The following is a 20,108-nucleotide window of genomic DNA, read 5'->3' on the forward strand; positions in this document are numbered from 1 at the left end:
AGGGATAAAGAGAGGCAAACTGAGCCATTGCCAGTTAATCATAAGGAAGGATTCTAAGGTCCTTATAATGATTGGGAGAAGTTTGGAAGTATCTGTTAAGATTAGACTTAGAATCTTGATGGGGTCAAAGCTTGCAGAATGTTAAACTTCAGGAAAGCACAGGAAAGGTTAAATGGCAAGAACAGGGTGCATCTGGAGAGCCCCTTGCCTCCTTTTAACCCATTAAACACAGTGGAACAAGCCCATTAAACAAGCCCATTGGAAACACAGTGCAGGTGTATATGAGAAGGTCTCAACTTTATAAGGCTAGTGCAAGAGTAGGATAAAGATTAAAGAAGGCAGACAGAGGCAAATCCTCCCATGCTTCTGCCTTCAGGCTGTGTGCGAACCCTCTCTATAGTGCTTTCTGGAGTGCAGTGTCAGGTAGGAACATCTCACATTCCTAACATGTTGAGCATTGAACTATGTCAGGCCTTGCCATGGTTGCCTGAGGAAATGCAGTATGTTTGCAAGAACAGCAAAGTTAGGGAGAATACCCCATAATGACCTAGAGAAAGAAAGAGAAGCCAGGGAGCTCAGAAGCCACTGGAACCGTGCCAGGTCCCAAATCATCTGCTTTAACAGTTTTATTGACACATCTTCCTCTTCTGAGATTCCCAACCTTTTCCTGCAAGGAGTTATCCAAAAATGCTGGCTGCTTCTCTTTAAAGGAATATTGACACTGAGTAAATCTGACATTGAGCATTAGGGAGAAGACTGGCAGACTTATCTAGGACAAAATAAATGAAGTAAATAGGAAAAAGTGCAAAACACAAATCTGAGACCTGCCATCCCACCAATATATGCATATATGTCTACTTGTCATCAATGACATAACCAATAAAGCTACATTTACATACAGCTCATGGTAATATCTGAGCACAGCATTTGGACTTGTTTTTGTTTTATTTAGGAGGTGACAGGCAGAAACAGCACTTTACTCCTCCTGAAAGTTTCCTACTGACCAACCCACCCCTCCTGTGAAGGGGAATGAGGGCATCTCAGCTTGCCAGCAGGACTTGCACAAGCTCTTCATGTACCCCCAAAGGGGTCTCAATATCAGTGACCAGAGGTTATACAGGTTATTTGATGAAAAAAGGCAGGTACTTCCTATAAAAAAATGTATGAGTGTTTCAATTGGGTTCAATGTTAAATATATTTGGAGAAATCTGAAATAAATAAACCTGGTTTAATGGCTGAAAAAAATCTATGTTTAATCTAATTCATTTACCTGGAAAGCATACAAGATGTTATTTTTTTAAGATTTTATTTTTTAAGCTGTTAAAGGTTCATGGCAAAATTAAGAGGAATGCAGAGATTCTCCATATACCCTCCACATATGCATAGCCTTCCCCATTAACTATAAATATAGTGATATATTTATTACAACTAATGAAACTACATCAACACATCCTAATCACCCGATGTCTGCAGTTTACATGAGGGTTCACTCTTGATGTTGTATATTATATGGGGTTGGACAAATGTTCAGACATGTATCCATCATCATAGTATCATAAAGAATAATTTCAATACCCTAAAAATCCTTCATGATCTGCCTATTCATGCTTCCCTCCCACCTAACCCCTGGAAACCACTGATATTCTTACTGTTTCTATGGTTTTTCCCTTCCCAGAATGGAATCATATTCCATTCCATCCATGTGGATCCACCACAGTCTGTTTATCCATTCCCCTACTGAAGAACATCTTGGTTGCTTATGAGTTTTGGCAATTTATTAATGAAATTGCTATAAATATCTGGGTAAGGTTTTTGTGTGTACATAAGCTTTCAAATCCTTTGGATAAAAAGCAAGGAACACAATTTCAGACAGTATGGTACGTTTAATTTTGTAAGAAAGTGACCAACTGTTTTCCAAATACCATTTTGTATTCCTACCATCAATAAATGAGAGTTCCTATTGTTCCACATCCCTGTCAGTATTTAGTATTGTCAATGTTATGAATTTGGGCCATTCTAATAGATGTATAGTGGTATCTCATGGTTGTTCATTTGCATTTCCCTGATGACATATGATATGGAACATCTTTTATACGCTCTCTGTATATCTTCTATGGTGAGTTCTCTGTTATGGTCTTTGGCCTATTTTTCAATCAAGTTGTTTTCTTACTGTTGACTTTTAGGGGTTTTTGTATACTTTAGATAACAGTCCTTAATCAGATGTGTATTTTTGCAAATATTTTTGTCCAGTCTGTTGCTCGTCTTCTCATTCTCTTGACATTGCCTTGCATAGAGCAGAAGTTTTAAATTTTAATGAAGGCCACTTTATCAATGATCTATGTTATGGATTATGCCTTTGGTGCTGTATGTAAAGGTCATTTAGATTTTCTCCTATGTTAACTTCTAGGTATTTTATAATTTTGCATTTTACATTTAAGTCTATGATCTATTTTGAGTTAATCTTTGTGAGGTGTAAAATCTCTCTTAGACTCATTTTTATGCCTATAGATATCTTGTTTCAGCACATATGTTGAAGATTATCTTTGTTCATTGCCTTTGCTTCTTTGTCAAAGACCAAATAAATACACATGCCTATTTCTGGGATCTCTCTATTTCTGAGATCAATGGAGAGTAGCTACAATGATGTCCTTGACTATATTTTCACCAATACCACACTGTCTTGATGACTGCAGCTTCATAGTGAAGTCTTGAAATCAGGGACTCCCTGGGTGGCTCAGTGGTTTAGCGCCTGCCTTCAGCCCTGGGTGTGATCCTGGAGTCCCGGGATCCAGTCCCACATCGGGCTCTTTGCATGGAGCCTGCTTCTCCCTCTGCTTGTGTCTCTGCCTCTCTCTCTGTGTGTCTGTCATGAATAAATAAACAAAATCTTAAAAAAAAAAATGACATCAAATAGCATCAGTGCTCCAACTTTGTTCTTCTTCAATATCGTGTTGGCTGTTTGGGGTATTTTGCCTCTCCATATAAACTTCAGAATCATTTTGTCAGGAGCCACAGAATAACTTTCTGGGATTTTTTACTGAGATTGCATTAAATCTATAAATGAAGTTGGGAAGAACTGACATCATGAGACTAGTGAGTCTTTTTATTCATGAACATATCAGATATCTGTCGTATCAGATATATTGCTCATCACAGTTTTGTAGTTTTCTTCAACAGATCTTGTACATATTTTGTTAGATTTGTACCTAAGTACTTCATTGTTTTGGGGGTGCTAATGTAAATACTATTGTGCCTTTAATTTCAAATTCCATTTGTTCATTGCTTTGCTGGAGTATAGGGAAGGGACTGACTTTTTTAAATCAACCTTGTACCCTATAACCTTTTTATAGCCACTTATTAGTTCCAGAAGTTTTTGGTCAATTTATTCACATTTTAAGACACTCACTTTAATGACAAGATTCAGCTTTTTCCTTGATGTGTAGTTTCCCTAAACTGAAAAGGTAAGTGCTATAGTTCCTAAATATTTTGAATTTTGAACTCAAACACAAGCCTCAATTTTCCTGTTTTTAGAATGGGAAAACAAAAATTCCAACACCACAGTATTGTTATGTGTATTTAATGAAGTTATGCATGCAAATTCATGAATAGTAAGTCTTTCAAACAAGCACAAAGTCAAATTCTAGATGGAGAGTGGGAGGACAGACCAGTGGAATGTGTCTAATTTTTATTACTCAGCACAAAAGGTTGGGGATATTTCACTGGCCTGTTTTACCAGTCTCAAAAAGAAAAAAAAAAAAAAAGTTGTCTTTCTAGATTGTACTCAAAACTCGACGGTAAGAGGAAGAATACATTAGCATAAGGTGTTAGTTAATTTTCAATATGTCTGTGTATAAGCCTAACTACACTATAAGGAATATACATGTTAGTGACCTGTATTCTAGTTTAGAAGTGTTTAAACCTTCTAAGTGTGTTTGTTTCTTATGACAGGAAGTCTCATGTACGTGTTTCCTAAGCAGTTGTTTCTTTTTTTACATCAAAAGTCTTATTTATCACATGGTAAAGACTCTCCAGCTATGGTTGAAATGTCTTGCTTTTATATTAATTTCATATAGGTTGTTAAGTAATGAATCATGGCTTCTGTGACCTAGTAACCAAGTGGCTAAAAGCAGGGGATCTAGAGGCTGATTGATTTCTGGGAAGCACTGGGCTTCGCTTAGATGCACTGAGCCTCAGATATATCCTCCATAAGAGCTTTCTCCTAGGAGCCCCCACCATGGAAGGACCGGAAAGGGTCCCATGATGGGATCTATATGGTGACAGCCTGTGGTAAGATCTTAAGTAATGTAGCCCCTCTCATTACATCCATCATGGACAAAAGTCCACCCCTATAAACCTCCCAGTAGCCAGATCAAAGCCAGAACTTCCACAAACTTAAATTGTTTAGGTTCCAGTTTTTTTCAAGTTTTTAGTTTAATTTCAGTTAGTTAACATACAGTGTTATATTAATTTAGGTGTCCGCTATAGTAATTCAACACATCCATACAACACTCTGTGCTCATCACAACAAATACACCCCTTAATCCCTATCACTTATTTCACCCATCCCACCCACCTACCTCCCTTCTTCTCTATAGTTAAGAGCGTTCCTTGGTTTGTCTATTTTTTTGTCTTTTGTTCATTTGTTTTGTTTCTTAAATTCCACATATGACTGAAATCATATGGTATTTGTCTTTCTTTCTAATTTTGCTTAGCATACTACTCTCTAGCTCCATCCATGTGATTGCAAATGGCAAGACTTCATCCTTTTTATGACTGAATAATATTCCATTGTATGTATATATCACTTATTCTTTATCCATTCATCAATTAATGACCACTCAGGCTGCTTCCATATCTTGGCTATTGTAGATAATGCTGCTATAAGCATAGAAACATGCTGCATATATCCCTTTGAATTAGTGTTTCTGTATTCTTTGGGTAAATACTCAGTAGTGTAATTTCTGGATGATAAGACAGTTTTCTTTTTAATTTTTTGAGGAATCTCCATTCTGTTTTCCACAATAGCTGAATCAGTTTGCATTCCCACTAACACAAGTGTTCATTTTTCTTCACATCCTTGCCAATACCTGTTGTCTCCTATGTTGTTGATTTTAGCCATTCTGATAGGTGTGAAGGGATATCTCAGTGATCTTACTGTAGTTTTGATTTGCATTTCCCTAATGTAAGTGATAATGAACATCTTTTCATGGTTCTGTTGGTCATCTGGGTGTCTTCTTTGGAAAACCGATTGTTCGTGTCTTTGCCTATGTTTTAATTGGGTTGTTTTTTTGGGGTGCTGAATTGTATGAGTTCTTATATATTTTTAATTCTAGTCCTTTATCAAATACATCATTAGAAAATGTATTTTCCCATTATGTAGGTTGCCTTTTAGTTTTGTTGATTGCTTCATTGTGCAGAAGATTTTTATTTTGATGAAGTCCCAACAATTTATTTTTGCTTGTCTTTGTTTGTCTTGCCTCAGGAGACATATCTAGAAAAAAGTTGCTACAGCTAATGTCAAAGAAGTTACTGCCTGTATTTTTTTTCTAGGATTTTTTTTTTTTTTTTTTGGTGTGGGAGAGAGAGAGAATGAGGGGAGGGGCAAAAGGAGAGAGAGAAAGAACCCTAGCAGGTTCCACGCCCAATGCAGAGCCTGACACAGGGTCGATCTCATGACCCTGAGATCATAACCTGAGCCAAAATCAAATCAGATGCTTAGCCAACTTAGCCACCCAAGTGCCCTTCTTCTAGGATTTTAATGGTTTCAGGTCTCATATTTAGGCCTTTAATCCATTTTTTAGTTTATTTTTGTGTATGGTAAAAGAAAGTGGTCCAGTTTCATTATTTTGCATGTTGCTGTCCAGTTTTCCCAACACCGTTTGTTGAAGAGACTATCTTTTTCCTATTGGATATGCCTTCCTCCTTTGTCAAAGATTAATTGACTATATATTTGTGGGTTTACTTCTGGGATGTCTAGTCTGATCCATTAATCTATGTGTCTATTTTTGTGCCAGTACCATACTGTTTTGATTACTGCAGCTTTTTGGTATAACTTGAAGTCTGGAATTGTGATAACCTCCAGTTTTGCTTTTCTTTTTCAAGGTTGTTTTGGCTATTCAGGGTCTTCTGTGGTTCCATAGAAGTTTTAGAATTGTTCATTCTAGTTCTGTGAAAAATACTGTTGGTATTTTGATAGAGAACGCATTAAATCTGTAGATTGCTTTGGGTAGTATAGACATTTTAACAATATTTGTTTCTCCAGTTCATGAGCATAGAATGTGTTTCCATTTCTTTGTGCTATCTTAAATATCTTTCATCAGGGTTTTATAGTTTTCAGAGTGCATGCTTTTCACCTCTTTGGTTAGGTTTCTTCCTAGGTATCTTATTATTTTGCATGCAATTATAAATGAGATTGTTTTCTTAATTTCTTTCAACTGCTTCATTATTAGTGTATGAAAATGCAACAGATTTCTGTACACTGATTTTTTTTATCCTGTAACTTTACTGAATTCATTTATCAGTTCTAGCAGTTTTTGGTTGAGTCTTTTGGGTTTTCTATATGTAGTATCATGTCATCTGCAAATAGTGAAAGTGTTATTTCTTTCATACTGATTTGGATGCCTTTTATTTCTTTTTGTTGTCTGATTACTGTGGGTAGGACTTCCAGTACTATGTTGATTAAAAGTGGTGAGGATGGACATCCTTGTTTTGTTTCTGACCTTAGGGGAAAAGTTCTCAGTTTTTCCCTATTAAAGATGATATTAGCTGTGGGTTTTATGTTGCAGTATGTTCCCTCTACATTTATTTTGATGAGGGTTTTTATCATACATGGATATTGTACTTTGTCAGATGGCTTTTCTGCATCTATTGAAATGATCAGGGGATCCCTGGGTGGCGCAGTGGTTTGGCGCCTGCCTTTCGCCCAGGGTGCGATCCTGGAGACCCGGGATTGAGCCTGCTTCTCCCTCTGCCTGTGTCTCTGCCTCTCTCTCTCTCTCTCTCTCTGTGTGACTATCATAAATAAAAAAAAAAAAAGAAAATGTTGAAATGATCATATGGTTCTTATCCTTTCTCTTATTGATGCAATGTATCATATTGATTAATTTGTGAATATTAAACCACTCTTGCAACCTGGAATAAATCCCACTTAATCATGGTGAATGTTTTTTTTTTTTTTTTTTTTTTTTAATGTAGTGTTGAATTTGGTTTGCTAGGATTTTATTGCAAATTTCTGGATCCTTTTGCATCCATAAGGGATATTGGTCTGTATTTCTCTTTTTTGTGTGTGTGGTGTCTTATCTGGTTTTGGTGTCAAGGTTATTATAATCTCTTAGAATGAATTTAGAAGTTTTCCTTCCTATTCTATTTTTTGGAATAGTTTAAGAAGTATAGGTATTAGCTCTTCTTTTTTATTTTTTTTAAATATTTTATTTATTTATTCATGACAGACACACACATAGAGAGAAGCAGAGACACAGGCAGAGGGAGAAGCAGGCTCCATGCAGGGAGCCTGATGTGGGACTTGATCCTGGGTCTCCAGGATCACACCCTGGGCTGAAGGCAGCACTAAACCGCTGGGCCACTGGGGCTGCCCTATTAGCTCTTCCTTAAATGTTTGGTAGAATTTGCTGTGAAGCCATCCAGTCCTGGACTTTTGTTTGTTGGGAGCTTTTTACTATTGACTCAATTTCTTTGCTGGTTGTCAGTCTTTTCAAATTTTCTATTTCTTCCTGTTCCAGTTTTGGGAATTCATGTGGTTCTAGGAATTTATCCATTTCTTGTAGGTTGTCCAATTTGTTGGCATCTAGTTTTTCATAATATTCTCTTATAATTATTTGTGTTTCTTTGGTGTTTATGTTATTTCTTCTCTCTTATTAGTGCTTTTATTTATTTGAGTCCTTTCTCTTTTATCTGGATAAGTCTGGTTAGAGATTTATTGATTTCATTGATTTTTTTCAAAGAAACCAGCTCCCAGTTTCATTGATCTGTTCTATTGTGGCTTTTTGTTTGTTTGTTTGTTTGAGTTTCTATACCATTATTTCTGCCCTAATCTTTATGATTTCTTTCCTTTCTCTGGTTCTAGGGTTTTTTGGTATTCTTTCTCTAGCTCCTTTAGGTGCAAGGTTATCTTGTTTATTTGAGATTTTTCTTGCTTCTTGAGGTAGATCTGTAATGCAATCATCTTTCTTCTTGGAACCACTTTTGCTGCATCTCAGAGGGTTTGAACCATTGTGTTTTCACTTTCATTTGTTTCCATATACTTTCTGATTTCTTCTTTGATTACCTGGTTGACCCATTCATTGTTTAGTAGCACATTCTTTACTTCCATGTTTTCCAGATTTTTTCTTTTATTTATTTGCTTATTTATTAAAATATTTTATTTGTTTATTCATGAGAAACACAGAGAGGAAGGCAGAGACATAGGCAGAAGGAGAGGCAGTCTCCCTGTGGGAACCCTGATGTGGGACTCAATCCTGGAATTCTGGGATCATACCCTGAGCCAAAGGCAGATGCTCAACCACTGAGCCACTGAGAAGCCACTCCAGAATTTTTCCTCTGGTTCATTTCTGGTTTCATAGTTCTGTGTTCAGAGAATATGCATGGTATGATTTTGACCTTGAATTTGTTGAGGTTTGTTTTGTGGGCTAATATGTGATCTATTCTGCTGTTCCATGTGCACTTGAGAAGAATGTGTCTTCTGCTATTTTAGGATTAAATGCTCTGAGTATATCTGTTAAGTCCATCTGGTCCAGTATGTCATCCAAAGCCATTGTTTCCTTAATGGTCTGTTTAGATTATCTATCCATTGATGTAAGTGGGGTGTTAATCTCCCCTACTATTTGTATTATTATCAATTAGTTCTTTTATGTTTGCTATTAACTGTTTTGTGTATTTAGTTGTTCCCATATCAAGTGCATAAATATTTATAATTGTTATATTTTCTTGCTGGATTGTTCCCTTTATTTTACATAGTGTCCTTTGTCTTTTGTTACACTTTTTGTTTAAAAATTTATTTTGTCCAATATATGTATCACTACTTTGGCTTTCTTTTGACACCCATTTGCATGGCAGATGTCTCTCCATGCTCTTCTTTCAACCTGCAGATGTTTTTAGGTCTAAAATGTGTCTCTTGTAGGCAGCAAATAGATGGATCTTGTTTTTTTATCCTACTTCCACCCTATGTCTTTTGATTGAGGCCTTTAGTCCTTTACATTCAAATCAATTGTTGATAGATATGTATTTATTGCCATTTTACTACATATTTTGTTTGTGGTTGTTTCTGAAGATTTTCTTTGATCCTTTCCTGTCTCTCTTTCATGTTGACTTTCTTTTGTGATTTCTTTCTCCTTATTATTTGCATATTTATTAGTGGTTTTTGATATATGATTACCTTTAGGTTTGTATATAGCCTCTTGTGCATATAGCAGTCTATATTAAGTTGATGGTCATTTAAGTTTGAACCTATTTTTATCTCCTCTCCTCCCCACATTTCAGGTATATGTTATTATATTTTATATGTATTTTTTGTGATTTCTATGATTGATTGATTTTTTACAGAAAAACTCATTTTTACATGTTTCATACCTCTTTACAGTCATATTTGGTTCTCCTTTGCACTCAAAGAGTCCCTTTTAATATTTCTTGCAGAGCTAGTTTAGTGGTCATTAACTCTTTTAGTATCTGTTTGTCTGGGAAACTCTTTATCTCTCTTTCTATTCTGAATGACAAACTTGCTAGTAGAGTATTCTTGGCTGCAGATATTTCCCATTCAGCATGTTGAATACATCATGCCACTCTCTTTTGGCTTGCCAAGTTTCTGTTGAGAAATATCCTGCTAGCCTTATGGATTTTTCCCTTGTAAGTTAACAACTTTTTTGTCTTGCCATTTTAAAGATTTTTTTTTCTTTATCACTATATTTTGCAAATTTAATTATAATATGTCTTGGTGTTGGTCTGCTATTGTTGGTTTTGGTTCTCTGTGCCTCCTAGATCTGAATATCTGTTTCTTTCCCCAGATTCAGGAAGTTTTCACCTATTATTTCTTCAAATAAATTTTGTGCCCCTTTTCCTCTCTCTTTTTTTTTTTTTTTTTTTTGGAACTCCTATAATACAAATGTTATTATGTTTGAAGGAGTCACTGAGTTCCCTAAGTTTATCCTCATTTTGCATAATTATTTTCTCTCTCTTTTGTTGAGCTTACTTTCCATTACTCTGTCTTGTAGGTCACTAATTTGTTCCTCTGTTTCTTTCAGCCTATTTATTCCATCAAGCTAGTTCCTTACTTCATTTATTGTACCCTTTACCTCCACAATATTTTTCTTATTTCTGTGGAAGGATCTCCCTCATATTTTCCACTCTTTTCTCAAGTCCAGTGAGTATTGTTATGATTATTGCTTTAAGTTCTGTATCAGTTATGTTACTTATATCCATTTTGCTAGATCTCTAGCTGCGGCTTTGTCCCGCTTTTTCATTGGGGATAAATTTCTCTGTTTCCTTATTTGTCTGTCTCTCTGTGTCTATTTATTTGGACTAAGAAAGTCAGCTATATCTTTTCCTCTTGGCTTTATTAAGAAGAGGTGCTAGAGTACCCTACAATGCAGAGTTCTCTGTGCATCAAAACCTGGAACTTCAGGAAAGCATATGTGTTTTTCATGTGTGTTTACACTCTGCTGTTGTGTCTGAGTCACTTTTCTTTTCTGTGCAGCCCTCTGCACTTATTTTCTGTCTGTTTTGGGATGTGCTTGCTCTCTGTGGTGTTAGTGGACCTAGAAACCTGGGGGTTTCTGGGGGTGCATGCCCACTGGAGAACATGGGAGAAGGGTGGTGGTCTTAGCAAAATCTGCACTAGGCCACTATTCCTACCCTGGATCCCCTTTAATGCTAGTGTGGTAGGGGGCTGTGTGCCATGGCAGACAGGGGCAGGAAGCTAGTTGCAGAGCTAGATAGTATCTGGGGATGTGGGGATAGGCACAGTGCAGTGTTTTAGCTTATTGTGGTGGCTGGGTGCTGGCATGGCCTAGGCTGTGCACCTGGCAGCTGGGTGAGGTGCATAACAGTGGGGTGAGAAGCAGTGCTATTTGTTGCTGTCTAGTTTGCTCCCAGCATTATGTAAATGACCACCTGTATATTTTTTCTCTATGCAGGCTGCTCTTTTTAAAGGTGGCATCTGGCTATAACTTGCCCTCCTGGCTCCTGAGTCAGCTGACCTCCAAAGCTCCAGGTTCCAAGTCCTACTAATTTGACCAATTCCCCAAATTAAGCCCCATTGGTTTTTAAAGCCAAACATTATGAGGCTTAGTCCTCTCCCTGTGAGCTCCTTGGTTCAAAGGCTAGTTTCTTTACCCTGAGGGCACAGCTCCCTCTCTCCTATGGGAGCCTCTCTCTGTCTTTCTGAGCTTTGCAACTTTTCAAATGCAGCTTCTTCTCTATATTTACTTGTATGTTTGTTCCACCAGTCTTTGGATCACTCTCCAGCTTATTGAGTTGGATGTGAATGATATCTATTTGAAAATGAGTCACAGGGTGAGCTCAGAGTCCTCCAACTCCATCAACTTCCTAAGCTCCTCCAGTTCTGATTTACTTTAAGATTCATTTTCTGAGTTTCAAGCTTATGGAAGCTTAAAACACTAATTAGAAACAGAGAGAATTACAATAGACAATAACACCTATCACTGATGGCATCAAAATGTTAGGAGATCATAAAATCAGGGAGGAGACAGAATGAAAGGATAACAAGCAAACACAAGGCATCAGAGAACTCCAGCCTCAGGAGCCCTTAGCATTGTGGTCAGCACTGCCAGCCATGCCAGAGGACCTCCTGGTCCCCAACCAACCCTCTGTTTGAGGATCACAGAGCAACTTACATTTGATGAGCTGTCTTTAGGAATTCCAAATTGCATATTACATTTTAGAAAGAGAGCTGCCAAAAGGGTACAATTAAATCTATCCCTGTAACTTGAGGATGATGCATATTTATGTATGCTCAGGACTTCCTGTGATTCTGGGCATATGAGGTGTTTGCTTACATCTCATGGAAGGTTCTGTGTTGCACAGAAATGGTGAAGAGATGAGTGAAGGAAGACAAGGCATGATGGCATGTACAAAATACTATCTGCACATGGCCAGCTTCTGTTAGCTGCAATGACACTAAGGATGCAACATCTGGTCCTCTCAGTGGACACAAGGAGACCTGTGTGACTAGAGTCCAGATGCAGGCAAGCTTGGCCCTGGCCTTCCCTCACTGGCTCACTTCTTCCCAGGTCTTTACTTCAATATTAGATCTTCTAAGGAATCTGGGAAGACCAGGGTGAAAGAAAATGAAGAATAGTCCTAGGAACAAGGCCTCCTGGTGTGCTTTGTCAAACCATGTTGTCAAGCAAAATGCTTATACCAGGGCTGTCCTCATAGCTCTTCCCTATGTCCCTGGAAGGTATCTGCAGGGTCTACAGAGTGTGTTCCTTTCCAGGCTATGGGAATGCTACTTCTACACTCCTGGCACTTGACCTCTAAAATGTCAAGATTTAAACATTCAAAATGTACCATGATCTACTTCTATCATATCTTCTAAGAACAAGCACTGTCAGTAATATTCTGTATTATACTTATCTGTTATCAAGGGAAATATAAGAGTGACATCCCTCATAGTTGGCAATTCACTAGAAACAAAATTCTGCATCAGTTTAAGTTGTGAGTTTGAAAGTGAGCATGTGCTAGTGCCTGTGTTTATGTGTACAGGTGTGTGCGAATGATAGAGAATAAACTCACATAGCTATAAGCCACCCAAACCTGGAAAGAATCCCCGGCTAGGAGAAAACAGGGCAATGTACCATTGAACACTATGGGAACTATACAGTTGAAAGTCTCCCATGTGGGGGAAAATGTGTTCACAAGTATTCTTCTCACTAAACTCATTTTTTTTTTTTTTTAGCTTTGGTAAAATAAAGGCCAGTTCTGTGGTCTGCAATCAGGAGGGAAAGTTCAAAATGAATTACAGGTGTTTCTGGAGGCAGAGAAGAGAAAGAGGGATCTTTTTTCTTCTGCTTTAGCTACCTGTCAACATTTACCTCAATTCTGCCCCTATCTATGGTTTATGTGGACTTGATTCTGTGGTCTTCAGAGAGAGGCTTTCCTGCACAGAAGTGGCCAGTCCCTGGCAACCTGGGCATGTTGTCCAGCCCCCATAAAATAACCTGGCACATGGTGAAGCCCAAGGATGTTTGTTGGACATTTTTCTTATCCTAAGATTTAGCCCTAAACCAGGCTTCCAGCCTCAAAGATTCTAAGTTATTTATATAGACCAAAAACGTCAAGAAAAAGGAGTTCCCAGTATTGAGTTAGCTGCTTATTCCATGTACGCCAGTGACATCCTATGTTGAACTCTGCTTGTTGACTTTACTATGCTCTACTCCACTGGCTATTTGCTTTTTTAACTCTCTTCCTGATCTGTTCACATTTAAGGGACAGCAGCCATGTCCTACAGCTGCATATCCAAAAGACAACACACTGGTAGAGACCCTAAAGGTACTTAATGGAGAAGAATTTCTGTTTAATCTCTTCTTTAGAAATCAAAGCAGATGCAGTTAGTCAAGCAGCAGACAGAAGCTAAAGACAAACATTCTGCTCTATTTCTCCTCTCCACTTTATTTTGGTTTGGATTAGTGGGGATTATTCCCAGAGAGATGTGTAGAGATGACTGTTTATCTATACAGAATGTGAGAGATGGTGTTCTCTGCATTTCATAAAATATGAATGAGCTAAGAAGCTGGAGACAGCTAAAAGGAGTAGGGAACGTAAGCAACATCAATAAAAAATTTAAAATGAAGTAAATATAGAGGCCCTAAGAAAAGATTTTGTGGGGATTGATGAACATATCCCAGGGGTAGTACACTAGGACTCTCAGGTCAAGTCCACCTAAGGTATATTTCTGTAAATAAAGTTTCACTGGACACAGCCATGCCCATCAAGGCTGTTTCCATCAGAAGGGCATGGGTGAGCAATGGTGAGACAGATCCAATGGACCATAAAGTCTAAAGCATTTACTATCGGGAGTCTTATAGGAAGACTTTTCTGACCCCCTCCTCTAAAAGAGAAAAGGGGTCAGTCACTTTTCTTATGCCAGGATGCAAGCTCTCTGAAGGAAAGGCCTGCATCTTCTATACTTAGCTAAATGTGCTAGTGTCTTCAGCTAGAGAAGTGATGTCATTGTGAAGCATCAGGCACTTGGTAGAAATCCTAAATATTTGACTATTATGCCGCTCTCTGGAAAAACATGGTTTTTCTCAATTTGTTTCATGTAAAATTCCCAAAACAGGGCATACAGTGAAGAGTGCTGAGACAGTTTTTCTAGTATGGCTCATAGAATTCAACCGCATAATGTAGTGAGATGATTTACAGTAAGAGGGAAAGCCACACCTGTCCCATATAAACTAACTAAACTTAAATGTAACACGTCACAGCTACACACAGACAATGTCCGCCAATAATCTAGGTTGAACTGTATCTGCTGTAATTTCTTTGTTGAAGGATCACAGAGAAGCTGGTAAACATTCATCCCACTTTTTCTTCTGATTTTTGTTTGGAAGAGATGGGGACATTATCTGAAGAGAAGGAAAGAAAGAAAGGAAGAAAGAAAAGAAGGAAGGAAGGAACTAGGGAGGGAGAGAAGAAGAGAGGAAGGAAGGAGGGCAAGGGGAGGGAGTAATAAAGAAGAAATAAGACAAACCAACCACAGAAGTTTATGTGGTAGGTCTTCACTTGAGGCTGCAGTGTTCACCCTCCCAGTAAGGGATGTATTCTCCTTTACCCAGGCACATCAGATAGGAATCCAGTTAATACTATCATTGAGCTATGTTCTAGAAAGTCTTGTTTTGTTTCAGTAAGAAACAAATGCACTTCAACCCAAAATGTCTGTCAGTATGTGGTCCTTTTGTACAATAAGCTTTGGTTCCATCTAGCCTTAATTCTTCCTTGTGAGACAGCTTCTGTAAAATGAATATTTGATGTTCGCTTGTATGTACTCTACTGGACACCAGCCCCAAGTACATGAATGAGCTCCACTACTCTGTTTCCTGGGGATGTCACCTGTGAGGGTCATTCCCACCAGGGCGTATGCAACTGCCACCTCATCCACACTGCTTTGAAGATCAAGTGAGCACTTATTAAAGAACAATAATTAAAGAAATAGGTGGATGCTTATTTTGCTATGGAGAGTTCCACTGGTATCTCCTCAGCAAGCCTTCCTATGAACATCAAATTCTTGTTTACATGATGGAACAAAGAGGCAAGTTTTGTTGTGAGAGCTACTCAGGGCAGAAGCAGGTAGCTAATATATCAAATTTTAAATAGGAGTTTTTGTTCTTTCAGGAGTTTCCTATAGAAGAAACCAGAAGGATCATTCCATCTACTCCTCACCCTGTGCTTCCAATGTTAGAGAGACATCCACTTTTTTACCAACTATTAGCTGTGTGCTCTTGGGGTAATCGCACCTCAATGAGCCTCACTGTATTGCATAGTGGTAATGTTAAACCCAGCAATAACCTGATCTGCAAAAGTTATTGAATGCTTATTATGCACAACACCTCATGCCAGGAGCTCTCGTGCGTTCCCTCCTTTACATTTCACAATAACTCTGGGAGTACTGCCCATCTTTCATGGACACAGAACTGTGATCCACATGGTCAAGGACCCTAGTAGTAGGGCTGAGCTGGGATTTGCCCTGAGGGCCACCTCCTCCAGAGCCAAATGAAATAAGTCAGCCAGAGAAAGACAAATATCATACCAACTCACTTATATGTGAAAAACGAAAAACAAAACACTGAACTCATAGATACAGGGAACAGATTGGTGGTTGCCAGAGACAGATTGCCATGGGGGTGGGAAATGAGTGAAGGTGGTCCAAAGGTACAAACTTCCAGTTATAACATTAATAAGTTCTGAAGACGTAATGTACAGCATGGTGACTATATAGTTAACAACAGTGTATTGTGTATTATAAAGTGTCCAAGAGAATAGATCTTAAAAGTTCTCATCACAAGGAAAGAATTGTAACCATATAAGGTGACCATTTTGCAATACATATATCCATAAATTGTCACATGGTACACCTCAAACTAATACAATGTTATATGTCAATTACATCTCAATAAAACTAGGGAAAATATACTTTAAGAGTTTTTAAGGCCCAGAACCATTTTGATCCTCCTTCAAAAGAGCACTTTTAATGTGCAGTATTGGATAAAATCAGGTGGTGGGGATTCAAACTGTCTGTTCTCAGTCTGGCTCCCTTTACTTAGCTGCACACACTGCTTCATCTCTCTCCTCAACCTAAGGCCAGAAGTGAGATGCCAGTTGAAAACCAAGCCTAACGTTCTGTTTTGTTTTCTCTTTCCAGTCCTTCTATGGCTAAGGGAGTAGGAGATGTGGTAATAAAGATAACTTTTTATATATCCTTATCATTCAGAAATTCAGTAACATGATCAGGTACCTATCAGAAAGAAATGAAGCATGTTTGTCATCCATTTAAAACTCATTTCATTGCTTACCAGGAGGAACAAATGAAAACAGAGAAACTTGTCATCTGTCAAATAATATTTCACAAAGTAGAAATCAAGGATTTAAAGAAATCTACCACCTAAGGCTCTTCTCTCTAAGATGAACTGATCATTCTTCGGTAAAAACTGAAAATAGAAGCTTTATTTTCTTGTTGTTTTCACTCAGTTTAGCTTGGCATCACCTTAAGACTATGTCCTCAGTTATTAAAGAATGCTTTTTCTAGGTTTCCTGTAAATATCAGTTGCCCATTAGCAGCCTGAACTGGCAGCAGCTCATTTTGGTCAAATGCACATCTTGCTAGTTGGACCACTGAACCCACACACTGCTTGCCCCTCAGCAGGACCACTCTTGATTTGCAGCACTTGCAAATCCAGCTGTGCGTAGCTGGATGTTCAGTGGGGCCACCAAAATTCAGCACAAATCTCTTCGTTAATGGCTGTGTGGAAAACTCTTTTCTCTCTATACTGGCCTCTCAGCTAAGCATCCTCCTCAGGTCATCTAATTCAAATCTCAGCACCACACTGAGAAACGGGAATCCTTACCTCCATTGTATAGATCAGGAGTGGAAGCCCAGGTATGTCTAGGCATCAGGTCACACAGATTCAGAGCATGGTCTCTGATTCCTGAGTGTATCCTCTTAAACATCACTTATGAAAAACAATAAAAGCCAATAAAACTGTGATTCATGGATTTGACTACGAAAAGTCCTGAGTATTTGAAAATAACTTCTCAGGTCAATGACATTTTACTATATGTAATTTTGAATAAATGCACATTTGAAAAATAAGTCTAACAAGATGAGTTTGTGAGAGTGAATTACTTAGGTCCGGGCACCAGTCTGCATTCTAGCATAGAGCTTGCAGCCTAAGAATCGGCCAGAGAAACTATAGACAGTTCCTGTGGCAAGGGACCATCCCCAGGGCTGATGTGCAAGCGTGCCTCAGAATCTGCACTTTATTGGCTTTTCCATGTTATTCTAATATCTGTGTCAATATTCAATTGTATTGCTCGGTACTAACTCTTCATAGGAGTCACATATATTTCTCAGTTATGTTCAGCTCTATATATGTAGAAATGCTATGCATTTGTTAGTTTCAAGAATGTATTGTACTTTTTTGTGTACAGAACTGAATGGGAAAGCTTGAAAAGTATATGGCATAAGAGATTTCTAAGTATATGGCATATATGTCAGTAAAAAGTCCAGAAACATCTTAACTAGGACCTCATGATCTGACTATAACCAGAACTTGCCACTTTTGAGTACTGCGGTCTTCAGTCTACTGCTTCCCCAGTACTTTGGGAGTGCTTACACATAACAGCCACTCAATAAATATGTGTAAGTGAATCAATACTCATTCATCATTGATGTATTATGTAACTGAAAAAGGAACAATCACCTCCAGAGAGATGTGGCTAGGGTGCATGTGTGTGGTCAGATGGCTTTGTGTTTATATGATAATGCATTATCATAGAACAAATAGAATTAGTGATTCAGTCAGACAGAAATTATGGAATCTGTGCTTCTGGCCCTAACCTCTGCCCCATACTTTCAGTGGCCACACATCTGTAACATGGCCTTCCTTACTTGTTGCATGCCCAGATTTTTGTATTTGAATATGTCTGTTACACAAATCCAGTCCCAAGTGCATGTATCTAGATAAGACTTCCAGTAAATAGGGTGTATGTTGGTAAGAGGACTATCTTCTTTTTCTCTCCCTGATGAAAAAAGTGTAGAATGAAGGACTCTGGGGATTTGGAACAGAGCATCATGGTTATGCTGATTTTAGACTCCCCACCAAAAACATCCCCCAAATTGCCAGCATGATAAAAGCAGCTCTCGGTGGCACAGGACTAGAGCATAAAAATCAGCTTTTAAGAAACGATCCCTCCTACTATGTGCCTGCTTGTAATGTCTCCATCCTGAAATGTTGGAAGATAAATAGATTTCACAGTGAGATATGAAGGAATTTATTGAATTCTGGCCTTTATTGAATTCTGAACTCTAGGCTCTTACTGCCCTGCTCCATGTCACGAAGGTTGAAATAGGGGCTCTTGTAAGTGCAGTGCAATCTAGCAGCTAAAAGTAACACGTGATGTTGAGAGAGGAATTTCTTTTTTTTTTTTTTAGGTTTTTTTTTTTTAATTTTTATTTATTTATGATAGTCACAGAGAGAGAGAGAGAGGCAGAGACACAGGCAGAGGGAGAAGCAGGCTCCATGCACCAGGAGCCCGACGTGGGATTCAATCCCGGGTCTCCAGGATCGCGCCCTGGGCCAAAGGCAGGCACCAAACCACTGCGCCACCCAGGGATCCCGAGAGAGGAATTTCCAACCCTCCTATGGACTGAATGTTTCCCTACTAAGTCCAAAGGTTGAAGCTCTAACACCCAGTGTCAATGGAAAAAGCAAAGGCAAAAGAAAAATTAAATTCCCAGAGCACCCAGGTGACTCAGTCGGTTAAGCAACCAACTCTTCATTTTACCTCAGGTCATGACCTCATGGGTCCGGGATGGAGTCCTGCACTGGGCTCTGTGCTCAGTGGGGAGTCAGCTTAAGATTCTTTCCCTCTGCCCCTCCCCCCACTAGCACTAGCTCTCTCTCTTTCTCTCTCCTTCAAATAAATAAACCCTTAAAAACAAAAAAGAAAAAATAAATTGCCTTATTACCCTAGAGCCTACTGACAAGTTCTTGAAACAGGCAGAGTGACATTCCTCTAAGAACTCAGCTGCCTTGACTTAATACTTTGCCAAGGACAAAAGTCAACCTTGGCCCCACCTCTAGGATCCTGTGAATCTTCTTTAACATATAAAAATTACTTTGGAAATTTCCTTTATCTCTATTCCCCAAGACATATGTTAGCAATCATCCCCTAAGCATATGATCCACTGATATACATCTGAAGAGTCTCATAATGAGGGTTTAATTAGACAGTAATAAATGACCTTTTCCTAACAATAGCTAGCCTCCTCAAGGTCCTGGATGCCTTGCTTCCAAAATTCCTTAGAGACTTATGTTACCTGTAACCCCCTCCCAACTTGAAAGTATCTAAATGGGTCTCTCCTCATGACCCCAATGCAGCTCTTTTTGCCCACAGGTCCTATTCCCATGCTTTAATAAAATCACCTTTTTGCACCAAAGATATCTCAAGAATTCTTTCTTGACCATCACCTCCAAACTCCATCACTTTAAACCATTTCAAATGTGGCTAAATTTGGAGATAAGGCCTTTATGGATATAATTAAAGCTAAAATGAGATCATAAGCATGGGGCCTCTAATGAGATAGGATGTGTCCTGATATTAGTCTCTACCATGTGAAGACACAGAGAGAAGGCTGCCATCTGCAAGACAGGAAAGGAGGTCCTACCAGGAACCCAACTGGCTGCCATCTTGATCTTCCCAACCCCAGAACTATGAGACAATAAATTTTTGCTGTTTAAGTAACCCAGTCTATGGTATCTTGTTACCATAGCCTGAGCAGACTAAAACAAACACAAAAATATTAAACCAAAACAATTTTGTACATCTGGTTGGTCAGCCCTATCTAAATATCAGTGAAT

The 20,108-nt window shown here is 38.5% G+C and overlaps 1 protein-coding gene across 3 annotated transcripts in view; it reads right to left on the minus strand.

Annotated features, from left to right (window-relative positions):
• GABRG3 (gamma-aminobutyric acid type A receptor subunit gamma3) overlaps window positions 1-20,108 on the minus strand; it is a 694,245-nt gene that overhangs the window by 476,345 nt on the left and 197,792 nt on the right. The window lies entirely within an intron of this gene.

The sequence above is a fragment of the Canis lupus genome, chromosome 2, assembly GCF_048164855.1.
Source record: "Canis lupus baileyi chromosome 2, mCanLup2.hap1, whole genome shotgun sequence".
Lineage (NCBI taxonomy): Eukaryota > Metazoa > Chordata > Mammalia > Carnivora > Canidae > Canis > Canis lupus.